The following is a 23,180-nucleotide window of genomic DNA, read 5'->3' as shown; positions in this document are numbered from 1 at the left end:
CAATCTCTTGTCCAACAATCACATTTACATTAATAACAACAATGCCAAGGAAGTTTCATATATAAAGTTATTATTATGAAATTCAAACAGTTTTTCTCACTTTCCCACAAATGTGTTAACTTCACGCTCTTTAAAAATATACGATTCATTTGTAGATGTACAGAAAACTCTTGTCAACGTTGGGTGGAAAATATGCGATGAAACTCTGAACTTAGCAGGACTAAAATACAGATTGCGAAAGGCAACTGACAACACGTTATTTACAACCAGCCAGCAGTTGTAAGAGACGAAGGACGTGAAAGGGAAGCAGTACTTCAGAAGACAGTGAGACAAGTCATAGCCCTTTCCCGATGTTACGCTGTCTGTACACTGAGGAAGTGGAAAAGCAAACCGACGAGGTATTTGGAAGGGGATTTACAGTTCAGGAAGAATGAGCAAAAAGAAGAGGACCTTCTTATTACAGTAACATGTTTCAGTACATTTGAGCATCATCAATGAATGGGCCATGTTTTATTCAGATCTGGAAAATAAAACTTACACTACTCAATAATTATTGAACGAAATTTTGGGCAAAAATCATTTTGTGCGTGCATGACAATTAAAAGGAGGTGCAACAAAATCTCCTAGAGACAAATGTAATGTTTAGAAAAATGTAAAAGTTGTAGGCCTAAGTTTCGTTCAATAATTATTCCGAGAAACACATCCGAATAAAACACACACACCGATGATGGTGGAAATATGCTGAAACAAAATTGTTCTTTGGATAAACAAAGCGAAATTTTTTGCCATTAGATTGGAGTATTCATCCGTCCAAGTTGTTATACCACTATCTTAACAGTAAAAAAATAAAATTAAAGGGCACTTCCTGCTATCAGAAGTCTTGTACGGCACCAAAATATCACGTGCAAGCCATATCAATGAACACTTGATTAAAAAAGAAAAAGCCAAAGTTTTCTCAACTGGCAGAATTTTTTTATTTTTCCTTTAGGAATGGTTGGTGAAAACCTGCGACTGTAGAGACAGTGCGTTTGCTTGTGAAATGACTTTTTCTGCTAGCAGTCACGATTTTCTTTTGTTTACTTCTTGGACACTCCCAGTTACGATTTTCTGTTATATGTTTATCACATGACAAATTTCCGAGAAATAATTCCCATTTCCAAGTAAGTATTTTTGTGTATTGTGGTATTTACGCACAGTGCTTTCGATGTGTGAGTTACTGCATCACCATTCTGTTGCGTTTATAAAAGAAAATCGTCACTGGCAACAGAAAACGCTATTATATGAAGAAATAGATTCACAAAATACTTACCACCTATACGTTCTTCATTATGCGCTTTGGTCTAACACTGGGACTCTAGAACTGCTACGTTTGCGTTACCTCGCAGTCCTCGGTAGTATAGTGGTTAGTATCCCCGCCTGTCACGCGGGAGACCCGGGTTCGATTCCCGGCCGGGGAGAAATATTTTTACATTTCCAAAGGAGTACCCTTGTGTTTGAGGACGTTAATTTAATGACCATGACATGTTGCGTTGCTTATCTTTTTAGGTATAATATACAATCCCCAAATTTTCATGTATTATCATTGATGTATGACAATTACACAACTTCGGAAGCACAGATAAAATATGTTCATAATTTACAAATTTATAGACATATTATTGACATAATTTATCACATCTGTCGTAGTGTTCAACAAGTCGTAGCGGTTTCCAGGGTAAGAACGTTGAGGGTATTCTTCAACAACGTGTCTGACAGTTTGTCTTGAGAAGCCATAGGTACACTCTTGCTAGGTCCACCCTATCCGCCACGACTCATCCGGTTCCGGTTGAGTATATATTTTGTCCTCCAGGGAAGATCAGGTTCCCGCGGTTTGTGTTTGGCTTCGAGAAAGCTGTGGAGCTCCAGTGGAGTATTATTACACATTACGACTCTTTCAACTAAGCCTGGCGGAGACAAAGTAATGGTGTACCAGGTTGCTAGCTGTTCTGAGTGGAGTCTGTTGATTCGGGCAGCGGACAGCTGCCAGTTCTTGCAGACTTTCGTGTATTCCATCAGGAGATTATTCTTCCTTCTCATGTTAGGTGGTGGAATGAGGCTCAGGGCAGGCAGCCCTGGATTTTAGACTGTGCCAGTAACAATCCGCATTGTTTAATTTAGTTTCGCATCTGCCAACTTCTTGTGGCTGCTGTTTATCCAGACAGGGCTGCAATATCCTGCCGCTGATGACAAGGCCGAGAGCTGACGATCGTAAGCTCGACACTTCTGAACCCCATGTTGGGCCACATAATTTTGCAGAATATTATTTCTTGAACTCAACGTAGCTGCAGATTTTGTTGCATGCAGTTTAAATGACAGTGTTCCGTCAAGTATAGCTCCAAGATGCCTGAGCCAGGCGAATACCTCGAAAATTAGTCCAGTTCACGGTTGTCTAGGACATTATTTCAAGGGGTTCGCCAAAAGTCTTTTCCAAAATGGTGGGTCTCGAAGTTAGGCGTATTACTGTTTCCTTAGTTTGGGTGGCATTGTCATAATAATAATAATAATAATAATAATAAACCCCGTGGAGGCCCGGGAAAAGAATAGGCCTCCGGTATGTTTTGCCAGTCGTAAAAAGAAGATAACAATAATAGTAAATTATTATTATTATTTTACAATTAAACCTATAGTGCCGATTGTTACATATGTGTAACGCCGGGATTTTATCACATTATTTACACAAGAAATTAATATTTACCGCAAATGCCCGATTTACAGTTATATAACGATAGGGATGCATTTGATTTCGCTGCTGTGGAAATTTATTCTGGCAGTTTCTTTGTGTTCTAACAATGCTAACAACAGCATCGCCACCTCACTAAGGATCAGTTACGTGGAGGTCGATCTTTTGATTTTCAACAACAGGCTATTTCTTGTTTCCTCGTGGCAAATGCATCACATTGTCTGTTGTGTATCAGCGTGTGTCAAAAGGTCAATTTTATCTACTTCATTTACATAAATAACACGACAGAATATCATTCACGAAGTACCAGTATCAAATGCCTATTAGTCCTATTACAATGAAAAATTTTATATTAGGAAATAGTTTCACATGTCATTCATATGCTCCAGTTTCTCAAGCATGAGATCGAAAAGTAGTAATAGTCTGAAATTTTTATATGAATTTGAAAGGAATCTAAGTGGGTACACTTTATGTGGCACCCGAATATGATAATAGTATTGATGTAAACTAAAACAAAACTATGATTTTTATAAACGATGTATGTCTCTGATAGGCTTTATAAAGCGGATCGCTGACTGTGTACGACCGCAGAGCCAAAGATACTGCATCTGGTCTGAGATTGTAGTGTTGCAGTAAGAGAGTGCTTGACGCACTGTTGTAGGTAGCTGTCTGTAAGTGAAAGAGGTTAGGGTAGGCAGTTTTTGTGGTTTGCTCTGTGTAGCCACCATGTGTTAGATTAATATAGGAATTACGAGAACATGGAAGCAGAAGTCTTTATGCAAGCAAGGTGAAGATATTAAATAATTATGATTTTCGTTTTGCCATGTATAAAGAAACGAAAGTACGATTACAGTTACGTTAGGTTTGGATTTTCGTATTGTTGTGTCTAGACAAGACAGTCTAGACGCAAGGCGAGGAAACCGAAAGGGCACGCGTCAACTCACGCCGACTGGCGTGAAGTCTGGAACAGGATACTTAATGAATGCTATAAAGAAATGTACGTAGCTGCGGAAATACTTAACTTTACTCCATCATTTGTATACAGCATTCTTGATGATACAAGTGAGGCTCTCTATAGAAATGGTTAATGGCGCCTTGCTAGGTCGTAGCCATGGACTTAGCTGAAGGCTATTCTAACTATCTCCCGGCAATTGAGAGAAAGGCTTCGTCAGTGTAGTCGCTAGCAAAGTCGTCGTACAACTGGGGCGAGTGCTAGTACGTCTCTCTAGACCTGCCGTGTGGTGGCGCTCGGTCTGCAATTACTGACTGTGGCGACACGCGGGTCCGACATGTACTAATGGACCGCGGCCGATTTAAAGCTACCACCTAGCAAGTGTGGTGTCTGGCGGTGACACCACACGTATATAGGATTGTCCACGACCACAGTGCGTTGTTTGTGGCGACATTCTTGTTAACAGTAGCCTGAGGCTTTCTCTGCTTAAATGCTTTCTAGAAACTAAACAGCCCACCCGCGTAAACAAATGTGCTGAATTTTTTTACACGAAAAGCTAAGGAATGGTAGAATGATTAAACTAATTGTGTATTCGCTACAAGCAGTGACCATCAGAATGCTTTTGAAGAGTCTTATCGTGTTACCTACAGAACTGCTAAAACTGCAAAACCTCATTCAGTAATTGAAGATTTAGTGTGGCAACGTGTAAAGGAATTGTACAGAGCATTATTAGAGAATCTTTGACAAAAAAGTTAGTATGGTACCGTTGTCCGACAGTAGAATCAACCGCCAGATTAAAGAGAAGTCAAAGTATGTCGAAAATGAAATTTTGGAAAGAGTTCGTGCCAGTCCTTTAGCGATTCATCTTGACGAATCGACTGATGTTGCCAATTTACCGATTCTGTTACTTTTCGTCCGTTACATTAATGGGAAGCCGGTAGATGAGAACCCTTAAAAGGGAGAACTACGGGAGGAGATATATTTACGTTAATCGACGAATACTTTCGCGAATGTTGCCAAACGGAAACCGATAGCGCCGAACGCTTCTTGGACACATTGTTGCATTCATAGACGAGCTCCTGTCTCTAAACGCATGCCCGATGGGTTGAAATCTGCACAGGACGATGCAGTGAAAATAATTACTTGTATTAAGGCTCGCCCTACAGACTGCCGCATCTTTGCAGTGCCTTGTGAGGAAATGGGAATCATTTGAAAGTATTTATTGTCTCACTCGAAGATATGTGGCTGTCTCGAGTGAGAACTGTTTCCAGACTGCATGAGCTTAAAGACGGAATTTACGTTTATCTCACCAACCTTGCCTCCCACAAAGCAAAGTGCATGGAAGATGAAATCTGGCTTTACACTTCAGCTTATTTGATACAGATTTTTCAATCTCCCTGGGGGCCAAATGTAAACTGTTTATATTGTGCGAGACCGTATCGAACCATTTATTAAAGAACTTTATTTCTGGGAAAAGTGATTCAATTGGAATCAAACGGAGCGCGTTGATACTCTTGAAGACTTCCTCGTGAAAAATCATCTTTCTTTGGACGAAAACGTCAGGAACATGATTAAAGGGTTAAAGAACGTTGGGAGGGACTTGGAAAAACCGTCAGAGAATATTTCTGTGCTATGTCCAAAAATAACAGTTGGGTTTGTAATCCCTTCGAAGAGCCAACAACTTTAGAATCCACATTCAGAGACAATTGCTAAAGCTTAAAGTGCTACAGGTCAACCGAAGCCGTCCGAAAATAATGCAAGTAGTGCGTTTCTCTGTCATGCCTGTGTTTGCACCTCCTTAACGAAACAGCGTTATCAGGGCTATTCAATATTCGTTTTAAAAGTAGCGTCCTTCTGTTGTCGTGGATAGGATGTCCCACTCAGACCTCCGTGATTTCAAGGACACAGGAGAAAAATCAAAGTAGATACGACAATGAAAAATGCAGCACATTGTAGAGCATCTCAAAGAATTTACACTACTGGCCATTAAAAGTGCTACACCACGAAGATGACGTGTTATAGACGCGAAATTTAACCGACAGGAACAAGATGCTGTGATATGCAAATGATTAGCTTTTCATAACATTCACACGAGGTTGTCGCCGATGGCGACACCTACAATGTGCTGACATGAGGAAAGTTTCCAACCGATTTCTTATACACAAACAGCAGTTCACCGGCGTTGCCTGATGAAACGTTGTTGTGATGCCTCGTGTAAGGAGGAGAAATGCGTACCATCACGTTTCCGACTTTGATAAAGGTCGGATTGTAGCCTATCGCAGTTACGGTTTATCGTATCGCGACATTGCTGCTCGCGTTGGTCGAGATCCAACGACTTAGCAGAATATGGAATCGGTGGGTTCAGGAGGGTAATGTGGAACGCCGTGCTGTATACCAACGGCCTCGTATCGCTAGCAGTCGAGACGACAGGTATCTTATCCGCATGGCTGTAACGGTCGTGCAGCCACGTCTCGATCCCTGAGTCAACAGATGAGGACGTTTGCAAGACAACAACCATCTGCACGAACAGTTCGACGACGTTTACAGCAGCACGGACTATCAGATCGGAGACCGTGGCTGCGGTACCCTTGACGCTACATCACAGACAGCAGCGCCTGCGATGGTATACTCGACGACGAACCTGGGTGCACGAATGGCAAAACGTCATTTTTTCGGATGAATCCAGATTCTGTTTACAGCATCATGATGGTCGCATCCGTGTTTGGCGACATCGCGTTGAACGCACATTGGAAGCGTGTATTCGTCATCGTCATACTGGCGTATCACCCGGCGTGATGGTATGAGGTGCCATTGGTTACACGTCTCGGTCACCTCTTGTTCGCATTGGCGGCATTTTGAACAGTGGACGTTACATTTCAGATGTGTTACAACCCGTGTCTCTACCCTTCATTCGATCCCTGCGAAACCCTACATTTCAGCAAGATAATGCATGACGACATGTTGCAGGTCCTGTACGGGCCTTTCTGGATACAGAAAATGTTCGACTGCTGCCCTGGCCAGCCCATTCTCCAGATCTCTCACCAATTGAAAACGTCTGGTCAATGGTGGCCGAGCAACTGGCTCGTGACAATACCTTAGTCACTACTCTTGATAAACTGTGGTATCGTGTTGAAGCTGCATGGGCAGCTGTACCTGTACACGCCATCCAAGCTCTGTTTGAGTCAATGCCCAGGCGTATCAAGGCCGTTATTACGGCCAGAGGTGGTTGTTCTGGGTACTGATTTCTCGGGATCTATGCACCCAAATTGCGTGAAAATGTAATCACTCGTCAGTTATAGTATAATATATTTGTCCAATGAATACCCGTTTATCATCTGCATTTCTTCTTGGTGTAGCAATTTTAATGGGAAGTAGTGTATATTCCCACATCAGAAGTGCCAAGTATCGTCGCCAGAGTGCAGCATGATCGCATGAAGTGAAAATAGCGACTCCACAGAAGTGCACACAAGCAGTAGTGTGGTTTGCAGAAACAAAATCGCCGATTAGCGTGCAAATAAGTTATCGTCGTGTGTATGAATGTGATCCATCTGATGTGAAAACAATTAAGGAATGGTATAGAAAGTTTTTGGCGACAGGAAGTATTCTGAAACATTCTGGCAGTGCACGTTATTGAGTGCGGAGGACATGAGACAAACGTTTCTCAGAAGCCCATGTAAGTCAATTCGTGAAGCATCTAGGCAACTTGATGTACCTCGATCAACATTCCATCGTGTAGTTCACCAGTGTCTTTGTATGTGTGCTTACAAAGTGCAAATACTGCAACATCTGACTCCGAACGACAAACCACGCCGACAGCAATTTGCTGCAGTGTATGGATATGGATGCCAGCTTTCTGGAAAGATGTTTATACCGAAATGAGGCAACCTTTAATCTATCAGGAAGGGTTAATACGCATAATGTTCGGATTTGGGGTTCGCAAAATCCGCACGTTGTCATTGAACGTGTTCGTGATGGCCCTAAACTAAACACCTGATGCGAGCTAATGCACGACAGGATTGTTGGACCAATCTTCTTTGCGGAACAAACAGTGAATGGGTCAGTGTATATATTCACCCCAGGTAATTGACTAACAGATCAACAGAGTGTGCAAAACTGCCCCAATGTCGGATAACGCAAAGAACGCAAGTAATAAGGCCCTGTGACTCCTGATTGAACGGCAGTGGCAGTGTTGACATTAATTGATTCAGAATTGATCCCTTTTAATTAAAAGAGGTGCACATTGATTTTATATTCAGCTATTGAACACCAGATGCAAATGTTGAACATAAAATTAATTAAGAAAGTGACTTGGGATTTCAACTACTTGATCGAAAACCGATGCTGTCGATTAGCAAATATTTATTTTAACTCACGACCTTCAATCATCACATTACATGACTCTCCTAACAGGCAGTGGTGATAGATTGCGTTTGCGTGGAGGAAAGCGCGATAAATCAAAAGTAATTCCTATCGACTGACCCAGGCGTAATGCAAAGCGCGAGAAGAACTCTACAATACACAGCCCATGAAACCGTCGAGGAAACCTTGCCGACGTGATCCAACAAATTAATCAGTGGCCGGAGCGGACGCAATGTCACCGAATTCAGCGTGGCGGAGCGGTGTCGTTGTGCGGACTTCGTCCGACCTCGTGGTGCTGCAACGCTGCACTCGTCTATTCACTCCTAGCTATCTTGCTCAGTACATAGCTGAACCAAAACTTCCTATCTCCAAGCTCAATCGTTCCATTTACTAAGTCCTAAAGATGCTCGTTCTTTCTCAGGCAAGCTGAGTAAAGAACGCCACGTCCGCACTCTAGGCAAGCTGGGAACAGAAGACCCCTACGGAGGCTTCTCCCAGTCCACTCTTCGCCTCAGTTTCCCCTCCAGCAAAATCACTTACGCCAATTGCAGCGCAAGTCGCGCTAATTATGCGTCGCTTCCCAGCGCCGACCAATGCCTGCTCTGGAAAGTGAACAAATTCCCACAAAATTTCCCTTCCTCACAACTTCTGCTATTTAGCTCCTCCCAGGCCACCCATCAAGGTTAGCGGCTGCACAAACACCAATTTTTCCGGATTTCTGACTCCCAGGAGAGTACTTCAAATTCCTCGGTCCTACATTCCCATCGGAGGCTGGCGTATTTCATTCTGTCGCTCTTCACCTGATTTACTTCAGACTCTACATACCGTGAATTCAGCGTGAAGTTGCTATGGTCACGAACACGCATATTTTGGCCTCTGTTGACCGCTCCACCGTAGCTTTGCACGGCTTTCTCGCATGTTTCACTGAAAACGGGACGACGGACATTTATCAACAGGTGGACAAGTTCTCCGTCCTCTTTCCGGTACACCAGCATGGAGTCGGGGTCAACCACCCACTCACTGTCACTCATCTTAAGGCGGCTGGAAGCCACGGCCCGTTACCGCTTTCTCAGAGCTTGAGCCGCCCTAAGCTGCCTATTGTCGCTTCCCTTTGCTGCTTCCCAGCCAGCCACGGTCAACTCGAATACTTCCCTGGGATAAATTAGCCTCCAGTAAATCGACGCGTAACCACCAAGTTTTCATGTCGTGTGAATTACTTTAAAACCATCACCCCCAACATTAATTATTCCAGTACGTCCGTGCTACACCCTCTACAAGATGCATTGTGCCTTGTCAGTCGTTTTTGTTCAGCTCTACTGTTCGCTCAACGTGAGTTAGGTGATCTTTAATGACTTCATGTAAGGGGCATAGTTCTTGCCATCTTACACATGTTGGAGCAGTTTGTGTACCCTCAGGTACAAGACTTGCAACCCAACATCATTTTTCAACAAGATGGAGCTCCGCCACATTGGTCAACGGCTGTTCACAAGTTCCTGGATAGGAAGTTTCCCAATCGTTGGATCGTTACAGAGCCATTGCCTGGCCACCACATTCACTCGACATTACGCTGCTTGATTTCTTCACGTGGGGATTTGTGAACGACCGCGTGTATGCAACCAAAGTGGACGATATTCCTATGTTGCATCATCGTATTACTAATGCGATTGCAACAATAACAAACGAAATATTGCAAAGAACTTGGCAAGAAATTGAATGTAGACTCGATATTCTTCGTGCTACAAATGGGTCACATGAAGAGATATATTGATGATAAATAAATAAATTCTGTGAGGTGCTCTACAATGTGGTGCATTTTTCATTGTTGCATCTACTGTGGTTTGTTTCCCCGGGGTCTTTGAAATCAGGGAGGTTTCTGTGAGACACCTCGTACTGTATAAGTTTTTTCCGCTTTATACAATAAATTATTAACTGAGTCTCAAAATCTCCATTCCATTTCCGCATTAGTCACTTTCCACTTTAAAAAAAATCGGCAATAATAGTATATTGAATGCATTGGGACTCCAGTATTCGTAGGATCTGGCCAGATTTCCGTGTTATAGACGCTCCGCTTTGATCAAATTTTACTGTACAAACTAAAAATTAGCGGAGCTATGGTTGAGCCTTGAGGGAGACCATTGCTGGGAGCCTTCTGGTCACTAGTGGTACCGTCTATAATTATTCTGACTGGTCAGTCAGTTAGCTCTTTGTGTAGTGGCTAGCATTGCTACCTCTGGATCACGTGGTCGCGGGTTCGATTCCCGGCTGGGTTTGGGATTTTCTGTGCCTAGGGACTGGGCTAGGTTGGTGTGGTTAAAAAAATTGGACTGTGCAAAAATTGGGACTTTGTACGGGCGCTGATGATCGCGCAAACACCATCAGTCAACATGCTGTTGGGTTGGGTTGGGATTGATTTGGAAAGGAGACCAGACTGCGAGGTCATCGGTCTCATCGGATTAGGGAAGGATGCGGAAGCAAGTCGGCCGTGCTCTTTGAAAGGAACCATCCCAGCATTTGCCTGAAACTATTTAGGGAAATCACGGAAAACGTAAATCAGGATGGCCGGCAGCGGGGTTGAACCGTCGTCCTCCCGAATGCGAGTCCAGTGTGCTAACCACTGCGCCACCTCGCTCGGTCTCAACATGTTGTTAAGCAGTTGTGCTATTCCTCTACGGGGTATTACACGGAGCAGCTTCTGCACGGTGCCATAAGCTGCGCACAGGACAACAAATACAGCAGAGGTCGTTAGTTGTTTCTCGTAGCTAGTGTATATGTACAAGATGAAAGTAATCGACTATATGAAAAAAACGTAAATTAGTTACAAACTACAGCTTGCACACACTTTATTCAACATGTCAACGTCACAACAGATAGTCGGATTTAGGTTGTGTTCGATATGCCTAGCATCATTGGCGATGATGTGGCGCAGACGAATAGCGAAATTCTGCATGACTCGCTGAAGTGTCGGGACGGCTATGCTGTCGATAACATCCTGAATGGCTGTTTTCAACTCAGCAGTGGTTCTGGGGTTATTGCTGTACACCTTGTCTTTAATATAGCCCAACAAAAAGGAGTCGCACGTGTTCACATGTGGAGAATATGGCGGCCAATAGAGGGCTGTGCCAGTGGCCTCTGGGTATCCAGAGCCAGAATGGGGTCCCCAGAGTGCTCCTCCAGCACATCACTCTCCTGATTCGATGCAGTCGAGCTCCGTCTTGCATGAACCACATGTTGTAGAAATCAGGGTAACTATTGATAATGGGGATGAAATCATCTTTCAAAATCTTCATGTATCATTCGGTAGTCCACGTGCCATTAGGTAATATCGCACCGATTATTCTGTGACTGGACACTGCACACCACACTGTCACCCGTTGGGGGTGAAGAGACTTCTCGATCGCGAAGTGCGGATTCTCAGCCGCCAAATGCACCAGTTTTGCTTATCGGTGAACCCGTGTAAATGAAAGTGGGCGTCGTCGCTAAATCGAACCACACGTCACATACTAATTCGCATCATGCCACGCGGACAACCGTCCAGTTTGAACCTCCTAACACAAACCGTTGAGAAGTTATGACGATTTTATTTCATGTATTTCAAACATTGTCACCATGTAGGTTGCCAAAGGAGTCCACACAGCCACAGTCTGGTCGGAATCTGGCCTCTTCAACACGAATCTCCCCCTGTACCTCTGTACTCTGTAGCTTCGCGTGCCTAGGTCTAACCTTAAAAAGGCCTGCTCGCCTCTCCTGGAGGGTGCTAAGCAAGCAACAACGTCAGCTGTTACACAGCCTTCTATGATATCCTACCACAATACGTCGCTATGACTCCTAGTAACTTCCACAACAATGCGCCCGTGGATTTCAAAACAACTTACAAGTGCACGCACTCTTGTAATAATAACGAGAAAACTCGCGCTTGGATTTGTACACGGTGGTACAGTACTCTGTTCCGCAGTTTATTCGCAATTTCGTTGATTTGTTCTGTCTGCACGGCTAGATGTTGTAGCCCCTTGGTGACGTGTTGCGAGACCGATTACCGTAAATATTGAGAACAGCGATTTCTGGAACTATTTTGACTCACACTTAGATTCCAACCTGCAATATGAAATAAAGTAAATAAAACCTTTAATAATTAAATTCTACATCCTAGAGAAGAGGAGTATAGGGTTCGAATCTCAGTCCGGCACAAATTTTCAACGCGCATCGACTCAGTTCTCTAATGCGGCCGCCGTCGAAAAAAATATTTCCCTAAAAATTAAATCTGATAACTGACACTGTGACTTGATATGTTCAGTTACAAAACGCCACGTAGACCTGAGTGCAGATCTGCTGTAAAAAAAATAGGTAACGCCGGTCCCTGATTTCTGCTCTGACGTAGAGGGTTGCCCATTATACGATGCACAACCTGTTAAAATCATACAAAGCGACAGTAATCTGTAGGTCTCAACCGCGTTTTGAGAGAGACAGAACAGTTTAAATGCGTAATCACCCCGTCGGACCATGTCCTGTTGCCCATGCAAAGTAATTAGCGAAAGTTTAAAAAGCCCCACGTGATTAACGGTATCCTTCCGGGTGTTCAACTGAATTGTTCATTCTATTTTTCTGTACGACATTTCGATCACTTCAGGTGCTGCGAGCCATCTTATTCGCCATTGCAACCACACTGTGAAGTATTGTCGGTGTGTCACGGTCATACGTAGCGCTCTTTAATGCTCTTTTGTGTTTCGGAGCCAGCACTGAACTATGCTGTTAAATAGGTAAAGCAGTCTCTGGGCCCCAGAGCGGGTTGCTTGTCTAACGGCATCTAGTGGCAACAACAATTTTTTCAGTATTTCATGTAATTACTGACAGAATTTAAAAATCTGTAATTCTGTCATAACCTACTGGGTGATTGTAATTAGACTGCAAGTACTCACGGGTGTTCAGCGTGAGCTGTAACTATCGTATGGCAGCGAAACTTGGCAGATGTGCTAATTTGTTAATATAGAACCTATTTACGGAGGAAAAATTATTTCCAATTTTGGCCACTAGGTGCAAATTTGGCGCTTGTGCACTGAAAAAGAGCAAAGTTTTCGGACTTGTCTTTTTCCGAGAGAAAGCTGGCAGTCGAGTAGCGCACTAGGTGTGCTGGAACACTTTTCATTGCCCCCTTCCCCTCCTCCTCCCACCCGAGTGACGTTGAGAACCGAGAACGCAGCGCGCAGTTTACGCAAGGTGCCGCATCGTCACAGGATACCTCCGACGTCCGGCGATTCCTAAGAATCCGCACTCCAGGTTAAGCGGGTGAGTTGGGCGGCAGTGTTTGCATCGCCCACACGTTCGCCGAACTTTTTGACTTTTTTTTTGGGGGGGGGGGTATTTATCAAGGACACCATGTTTGTTCCATCCTTGCTGCCTTGTCCACCAGAGGTCACAGCTAGAACATATCTATCAATTGAAGTCTCAGTTCCTTGAGACAGAAAAACTTCTGTCCACAGAACAACACGGTTTTATAATGCATCGCCAGTGCAAAACTCAGCTTGCCCTTTTCTCACCTTATATCCTGGAACTATGGACGAAGAGCACAACGCAGATTCCATATTCCTAGATTTCTGGAAAGCATTTGAGTCTATTTCTCACTGCAGACTGTTAAAGGAGGTACGAGCAGAAAGAATAGTTTCTCAGATATGTGAGTGGTTCGAAAACTTCTTAAGAAACAGAACCCACTACGTTGCCCTCACAGCGAGTCTTAGAGACAAGGGTGTGAAGCACCGCTATAAATAAGTAACAAATGATCTGAAAAAACAGGGTGAGCAGCAATCTGCGGTTGTTTGCTGATGCTGTAACGTACGGGAAGGTCTCATCGACGATGGTTGAGTGATGACAGCAGAAAAATGTAATTTAAAGCAGATGAGCAGGAAAACCGATCCCATAATGTTCGAATACAGTATTAGTAGTGATCTACTTGATACAGTCGCCAACGGCCTCGCCGCAGTGGCAACACCGGTTCCCGCCAGACCACCGCAGTTAAGCGCTGTCGGGCTGGGCTACCACTTGGATGGGTGACCATCCGGTCTGCCGAGCGCTGTTGGCAAGGGGGTGCACTCAGCCCTTGTGAGGCAAACTGAGGAGCTACTTGACAGAGAAGTAGCGGATCCAGTCTCGTTAACTGACATAGGGCCGGGAAAACCCCACCAGTTCGAATTAGGGGAAGTTCAAAAATTGTTCTAATGGTTCTGAGCACCATGGGACGTAACATCCGAGGTCATCAGTCCCCTAGAACTTAGAACTACTTAAACCTAACTAACCTAAGGACATCACACACATCCGTGGCCGAGGCAGGATTCGAACCTGCGACCGTAGCAGTCGCGTGGTTCCGGACTGGAGCGCCTAGAACCGCTCGGACACCACGGCCGGCGATTAGCGGAAGATATCGGTGCAGTTGAGGGGCGGGCTTCTAGATTTGTTAGCTGTAGGTTCGATCAACACTTAAGCTCATATTGCGGAGATGCTTCGGGAAGTCAAATGGTAATCTCTGGAGGGAAGGCAACATTCTTTTCGAGGAACACTGACAAAATTTAGAGAACCGGCATTTGAAGCTGACTGCACAACGATTCTACTGCTGCCAACGTATATTTCGCGTAAGGTTCAAATGGCTGTGAGTACTATGGGACTTCTGAGGTCACCAGTCCCCTAGAACTTAGAACTACTTAAACCTAACTAACCTAAGGACATCACACACATCCATGCCCGAGGCAGGATTCGATCCTGCGACCGTAGTGGTCTTGCGGCTCCAGACTGTAGTGCCTAGAACCGCTCGGCCACCCCAACCGGCATTCGCGTAAGGATCGCGTTCACAGGATAAGGGAAGTAAGCGAAATTAGTTGTTGTGCTTGTACATGCTCTCCGCCACGTACCGAAAGGTGACTTGCGGAGTATGTTTGTAGATGTAGATCTTGTCACAAATTTCAGTGTTCAACATTTTCCTTCGAAGGGGAAAACTTTTAGGCACACATATGCATAGGGGGAAATGATTATCGTTATGAAATAACAGAAAACAGAGATCCAAGTTCTCTCGAGCTTACAAGCCGCGCCAAGTGGTTTAAAATCCACGAGCTTTCGGCCGAGAAGCCCACAGCCATTGTCAACTGGAGGCTGGCTTCTGGTTGCTGCTACCGCCCTTACACAGCCGCGCTGCCTTCTGTGACGTCACTGAACGTAATGTTTTCGTTGCACGCCCACGGCGCCCCCCTTCAACCGCCATTTGTGTAGAGCGTGTTGTCACAATTTTTTATCTCAATCGATTGTTTTATTACGCTATAACAGAAACGTGTAGTAAGAGATTTCTCTCCGAATGCAATACGATGTGCGTTTTACGGAGCGTGTCGTGTTACCAGTGATTTGTCACGGTATCGAAGGCGAAAGCATCTCTCGTGTTCTACACAGCGCTGTCTGTCCGACGTGAAACTGACCACACGTAGACGGTATTTTACATACTCCTGGCGTTCTGAGGCCTACCTCGTCTTTCATAGACATCATTAGTTGTCGAATTTTTGTCGGAGCCCTCGATTTAATGCCTCTTTCACCGGCTAATCTTTCCTGTTACAAGCCACAGAACGGCAAAAACGCAAGCTCCTTCGCGTCCTCCTGCCTCCGTGTTTTCGGAAAGATTACGTGCGAAATCTTGGGAGTTCTTGTAAGCGTTTTCCTTGATTACTTTCTGTGTGTGGCTCAGCTGCTTCAGGAGGTTTTCAGTGTCCGTGACGTCTTCCCATCGATGCACCAAGATCCTGCGTGTTGGCGTGTAGGTATTGGTCCTCGCGGGTGGGTTTATAGTAAATACTGTGGCTGAGACACCCATTTGCTTTACGGCGGACGAGGATAGTACGTATTGCCACGACAACATGCATTCGTAAGTTAGAGTGAAAGGCGCTTAAATGTGAATTGCAGAATAGTCATGTGGATGTAGATGTTCGCAGTAGCCTGAATCCGTGAGCGCGAGCCATGGCGTGAAAAACACCTCCGAAACATCACAGAATCACGTCCAGCCGGTTCCAAACCCCTCTGCATTAAACGCTCTATGGAGCTTGTACTATTCCACATATAAGTAATTTTTTCCATCTGATTTTTCGAGAAACTTGTGTAATTGATGTTCTGATTTCAATTTTCAATGTGAATATTAATGTTGATGTCAAATGTCAAGTAATATTGTAGTAGAATTGAAATGTAACAAATGTTGAAACTGTTGTAAGATGTCTAAAATTGTAACTGTGCGTCTGGTCCATACGTAGGCAATGTGTTAGGATATGTAGAATGCAAAACCTCGGGTGAATACCCTGTCTGTACGGGAGCGGTAAAAGGTGGATGGCAGGCGAGCGCGGGAAAATGCACGCGGGCACTGCACGGCACACCGGGCTCAGCAGTAGTAGTTGGGAGTTTGGCACTGGTTTCAGCAACACCTTCTGGAGCGAGGAGGCTCTCCTGGAAGACATAGCTTCACTGAGTCTCGGGTATGCTGTTCCAACCCCCACACAGCATGGCAAAATTCCATAGGCACTAAATGGAAAAGTATTGCGACGCTCAGAAGAATTAAAGTGCCGAACGTGAAGAGCCATAGCTGTGGTTGTGTGTGTGCTCTGTGCCTCGCCATCTCGCCGCCCGCCAACCGCCGCATCGATACTAGCAGGTTGAAACTTTTAGTACTGTATTCGTGTGGATCAGAAGGTGAACTGTGTTTGTTTCGTGCAATAATAACCTAAATTTTACCAGAACTTTTCCATCATTTAATTATCCTCACAACTAACCTAGACAGGGTCCTTTCCAAATGTTGTGCAATCTGAGTGTCCCGAAATGAAAATTAAAAATTCTGTTAATAATAATTATTTGCAGAACTAGCTATATTAGAATGGTGTTTAAAGAAATGTTTTGTTAATGAACCAGTAAATGAATAACGAAGGTCTAACGAAGTTGAAAGATAACTTTAGTATTGATATAGTAATGAAGTTTATTATTTCGAGACAGATTTAAAGGCATTTAAATGAGCAGCAAATAAGATGAAAAGAATAGTAACTTATATACTGGAAATCTTGAACGCATAATAAACTCAGTAATCAATTTTTTAAATACAGCGATCATAACAGTTTCAGGGTCCCCCCTCATTCATTTGAATTCTGAAGTGTTCTGAATCGGTTTGACCAGCAAAAGTTAAAGTCAATATAAAAGCCAAAATTTATCAGTGTTTTATCTTTATGAAAATTGACATTTTGTGTGTGGCATGAGAGTACAATTTCTAGAGTGACCTATGCCCGATTTTAATCAGATCAATAGACAGTATAAAGTTTTGTAGTATACATTATAGTGTAATGTTATGTACTCATGGGTTTCCATATCAGTATAGAACCTGAAACTATCAGTTCAATAGATTTTTTGGTTCTAAAATTCTACTATATTATGCAGTGTTACAACTTGTTGTTTTGCATGAATATATACCAACTTGTACAGGGGAAGAAACTCAGTTAATGCCTAATTAGGCTGGCGACCGTATTATTATCACATTAGCAGCATCTTCTGGGTTGCTTTTGATGCATCCTGACGTGTAATTGCATTTCGAACTTGCTTGACGCATCATTGTTATTACAGAGTGGATGTCAGTCTGGTTTGCCACCATTCGGGTACACGCGGTCGATATCTGTACGAAAATCCTTTCTCATAAGGTGAATCCCGCTCACTTACCATATCGCAGGCCTTAACGAGTACTGTGTCAGGGATTACAAGCTGTTGTTGCCCTCGACGCGTTCTGTCATTTGGAAAGAGGCACTCTCCGTGTCATCTGCTGTACAACTTCCGTGTTGTTTGGCCCGCTGGGAGGTGAAGCTTGATGTGCTGCGGTGATGACGGCTTTCTGTCTCGTACTCAGTACCAAATGTCAATTACACACGGTTACTTCCGCTATCTTCACACAGAAACTGGTTGAGACACTCTTGTGTTCACCGAGAGCGGCAATTCTTGTCGCATTTGAATTTGGTCGTCATTGACTAGGGACGAGATCCATTTGCAGTTGCTGTAGGTTAGGATTTTTTTAAACCATAACTGTTCTTACGCTGTCGTACATGACTGCGAGTAGCCTGATACTATTTCCTGCAGGCACGTTGCACAATGTGCTTCGGTACACCAACTGTTCTGTTGTACCTTACGAAAATACATTCACCGGCACCACAGTGGGTTCTTTGATTTGCTCCGGGAGCTGATTGAGCGCAACTGTAGCATATAAAATACTAATTCACTTCATTACAATACAGATATGAAGACTTTCTTAGCTTTTAACCACCTATTTGCACAGGAATTATCCATATTACCTATATTTATGTTAGCTAACTACTTTGTTTTTGCTTAACGCGGCATCTGTAAACCATGCTCTTTGATGTAACATCTACGTGAATGTATTATTCAAACAGTGGATGGAATAATGACAATATTATGAAAGGTATAGACTGCTGACGAACTCCACGTGTTTTCTTCACGAAAGAATGTTACACAACCGCACTGTCAGCTGTTCTGTGTGCTGATGTAACCTGACAGATGGAACCGTGCCTCATCTTTAAACCAAGTTATGGAGAGAATGTTTGGACGCTAAATATGACAATACTGCATTTTTTGCTCAGGATCTACTCCTTGCAATGCGCACTCTGTATAGTAGCAATGTCGATTTCTTCGCAGCTCCTTGTGCCAGATGACATGCGTGTCTCCTGGCTCAATGGACGCAACGACTTTTTGAGGGTGTTCTTCGAGCGTCTTCGGACATTACTCTAGTCTGCATTTTAAAACTTTTTGTCAGATAATTAGTTGGAAGTAGGTGTTCTTGAGTCAATTTTTTATGCTGATTCTAGAAATAACTACCGTTTTTGTCTATCACGTCAGGTTTATGCACAAAATAAGAAGTAATATTTTGACGATTTTCACTTCTGATCCCACAGATACATTCTAAATCCATTTCACAAAACTCGAGTTTTTAATCAAAACATATTTAAAAACAAAATACATTTAAAAAACACTCCTCAGAACTCCCCTAATTTGTTTCGTGACTGCCATGTCAAAAAGCTAGAAGTCAACAGTGTTCCATAAATTTTTAAGTTTCTCTTCTTTGACTTGCTGTCCCTCTTCAACATCCAACAGTAGTCGGCCGACATAGCTGCTTTTCAGTGCCTCTTCATATTTCGGTGAAAACGTTCACTCTGCTCTTCAGTATAATGCCCCAAACTTTCCAGAAAGTAATCAGTGTGTGAGTGCAGAAAGTGGACCTTCTGACTCATCTAACAACCCATCTTCTTGAAATTTTGCGACGTCTTTCAGCAATGGCCTTGTAATTAGGATCTTTGTTATTCCATAGAAAGTTCTCAGTAACTGATCGGAAGGCAGTCACGCACCTTTTTCTCTTTTCTTCATTGTCTCCTCAGACTCTTCAGTTTCTATATTTGAGGACTAAAAAAAAGTTTCAGCTTTCAATTTGTCTCGTTTTGTGAAGGGAAATTTCTTGGAAAGGAAATTGAAACAGGGACCATTCAGTGGTAGAGACTTCGGAAATTACTTCATCAAGCCCAATTTTGTCTGTAGAGGTTGTAACGCCGGAAATGCATATCCTCCTATTTCCATCTATTGTACTATTATTTTTTTTCCTTGCTTTGTTACCTCAAGATATGACATTTCTGTCTCTTTGTATATTGTAATTGTTTTACTGTTGGTATATATATATATATATTTATACATTTATGTCGATGTATAATTGGTTTGTTTCGTGAATATTATTTGTATTTTTACACTGGGTCTTGCCTAGGGAAAACTACGCTATCGAACGATTACATCGATAGGTCGTGTGAAGAATCAAAGTGTGTAGGATCTTTGGTAGTGTTAACTCTGCCGCGTGGAGCGCGGGCTGAGCAGACAGAGTCTGGCTGGAGTAGCGAGTGGAGCAGGTGCGCTGTGTGACGCTCCCGCGAGTTGCCGCGCTTTCGGGGTTTGGCAGCATGTAATTGCGCTCGACTTGCGATGATAGTTTCTGACATGGTGTCGCGGACGGGAAACATTAACTAGCGCACATCAAGAGCCCGTTTCGTCTGGTGACCGTGTCGAGAAGAAGGCGCGCCAACATCCAGCTTCTGCAACAGCGACGGCCGACAATGAGTGACTGTCGCCACCTCCTCGACCGACGGCTTCAAACCTTCAATCAACCGACAAGGAAGACTGGACGCACGTAAAGTTTTAGAGCTGTATGGCAGACCTCAGCTTTTAATCTTGTTCCATTTTCGTAACTATAATTACAGCAACTTAGCATGAACCTTTGTTGCTCATTGTCCCAATTGCATTGCCAAGCAGGGTCCCTTCCTTTTCCGGAATGAGCCCGAGTGTCGTTGAAATTCAGACGCCAGCATTAAAGTAACATCATTTCAATGCTTTAATTTCAAAGTTAGATTACACAAGCACAAATTAAGAGTGCGAGTTTTGTTAGCATATTTTAGCTTACCTGTGACTGCAGCTGTGCTTGGTACGTACTAAATTTTACTATTGTTAATTGTTCAGAATCATTTAATTCAAGTCCAAAGTTAAATCTCTTATTTCTAAATTGCGTAGATTCAAGTAGTTTTTGAAATGATTGTTGAGGTAGTCCAAGACTAACCGTATTTTACTGAATTTCGATGTGCTTCAGAAAGAAAGCTCACTATTAACTTCAGTCACTAAATTAACTTTCGATTTTCCGGTTTTATTAATTCTTTTGCTAAATTAAGTCAGGGTGTAGCGAAATTTATTACTTCTGACAAACTTTCAGTTTTCACACTACATGTGTCAACCTTCATTTGCCACGCTTCTAGTGCTAATTATATGTGTAATAACCTTTCTTTTTCAGTTACTATAGTAATTGTCCTTAGGACTGGCGACCGTGATTTCCCCCAAATCTCAAATACCTAATTACCGCTAGTTAATTGTTAACGTAACGGCTGCACATTTACTTTCTTTATTAACTTTACCCCTTTTCAAAATTAATTTCCACCAGTTTCATTAGCACATTTCCTTTCATTTAGATGTAACCCTTTCCTCCCTCTTTACCGACAGGTTAACTTCGGAGACGATTGCTTTTCCAAAACTCCCATTAGGTACACGCGGTTTCATTTTTCACTGTCATTAAGGTCGGTAAGTGAGGGGGAGGTTACAAGGTGGAAGCAAGACTTTTTTTTGGTTCTACAAGCGGTTCGTGCGACATGTTTTTAGTTAAAGACACAAAATGTTTCCGCTGTGACCAAACTCCCACACTCCAATGTCTGTGGCTTGCCCAACTGTCCAGTTCACATAGAAAGCAAGGCATTCTTGTGTACCCATCTTGTTGCTCCAATAGTATCCCGATAACTTTGAAGTCACCGCAGATAAGCCAAGTGTGTTCCTCATACTAGATACTAGTTAAGACTGTCTTCATGTTCTCATATGTCGCTTTCACTTGAACTGAATGGGCCACAAGAATGGATCCATACACGTTTTCATTATTCAGTAACACGCCTTTCAGGCTCCTCATTGATGAGTCTATAAAAGTCTCTTTTTATGTAGGATCATGTTCAATGCCACAGAAGCGCATTAACCCATTACTGGCCAAAACTCTATCGGATCATTTTTTGCAAACTTTTATGCATAAATACGTTATATTGAGTGATTAATTGAATAAAAAGTTTGTTTTTCAGTTTATTAGGACAAAAACTACAGACCGTCCCATTTTTTGGACATTGACCAAATGCGCTATCCAAATTCACAACCTTATTCTCCATGCATAATATTGTAAGAAACAACACAAACAATAAATAAAAAATGTTTCAGTATTATTGAATGTCTATTCAGTATGAACTGAAGCAAAACACTTGTCGTGTACACCAACATTGCACCTATCACAAATTTTTGTTGTTTTTTTTCTTGCAGTGGGCACATCTCTTCTGTGTTTTACTGTCTTCCATGTTTTACTTGGCACAATGAAATGATTTCCTGGATCTAGTCGTAAATCTGTGCTCACCCGTCCTCCCATCAATTTGCTTCCTTGTGGTCCTCTGCGTTTTGGTACTGATCCTGTTTTCTTTGATAGGTAAAACATCACTATTCTCTGTCGGACATCCGAAAGTGAGAGCTTCTCTCTAAAGTACCGGCTACATCTTGTACAACAGACTCATTGTTCAGTACATTTTTGTCAATGTCTTCTTCATCTGTTATTACATCTGCAACGGGTGGAATAATCGCCAATTCTACGTCATCATCTTCATTGTCACTCTCTTGATGGTTCGCTAATTCTGCTAGAATTTCTTCAAGTGTAAGTCCACGCGGCATGTTTTTATCCTGTTGAAATCTTAAAATTCGAAAGAACATGAAAAAAAGCAGATATAAATAACGTAAAATGCAATTCTTCTCTGTATAATACGTGTATACAAGAATAGGGCACATCAACAATAAATGATAGTGTAACGTGCCATTGTCCCATTATTGGGACGCATAAAATATATCGATATTGCACTTACTTGAAAAAATCTGAAGTATAGTTAATCTTACACGGACATCCATATGTTCATAACAAACACGCGCAGACAACTAAATCACAGCTCATTGTCGTCCAGGAACTACCAGCAGACATACAGTGCTGCCAAGTGCGAGAACAAAAAATCGACAAGTTTATAATTTTCCTGACGTGAAGTAATTAGAAAAAGTTATTTATTTTACATTTACAGGCATTATAGCAGTTAGTTGAACCTACAGGTGCAATAATAAAGGCTAAAAGCTCCATTGCTTACGTAGAAATAAGTAAAATATACGCGTCCCAAAAAAAGGACAATGATCAGTAATGGGTTAACTCGTTTATGTTATTGGAGTGAACCAAGGACTGCTTCTGTGGGAATAAATGAACTAATTCTTTCTTTCTATGTTTGTACCTTGTGTGATGTGTTCCTGGTTCAAGAGGATTCTTACTGTTCAGCCGGGAGCCAAGTAGTTCCGCTGATTCCTTAGCAACTTCAAATCTCGTATGAGACCATTAAGTTCACTCTGAGAAAACACTTATGGAGTAAAATTGCATTCAGGGTGGTGGACAATACTATCGTCTTCGGTAGTTGCATCAACTTCATTTTCTTCATCATTTTCTGCCACGTTCTCAACAAT

At 42.8% G+C, this 23,180-nt stretch overlaps 1 non-coding gene across 1 annotated transcript; it reads left to right on the top strand.

Moving 5' to 3' along the window:
- Positions 1-1,385: 1,385 nt before the first annotated feature.
- Trnad-guc (transfer RNA aspartic acid (anticodon GUC)) lies at positions 1,386-1,457 on the top strand. The gene has a single exon. It is a non-coding gene; the product is annotated as a tRNA-Asp (tRNA).
- Positions 1,458-23,180: the final 21,723 nt, after the last annotated feature.

This window comes from Schistocerca cancellata, chromosome 10 (genome assembly GCF_023864275.1).
Source record: "Schistocerca cancellata isolate TAMUIC-IGC-003103 chromosome 10, iqSchCanc2.1, whole genome shotgun sequence".
NCBI classification, from domain to species: domain Eukaryota; kingdom Metazoa; phylum Arthropoda; class Insecta; order Orthoptera; family Acrididae; genus Schistocerca; species Schistocerca cancellata.
The sequence above is the reverse complement of the archived record's forward strand: the minus strand, read 5'-3'. Positions and strand labels throughout refer to the sequence as shown.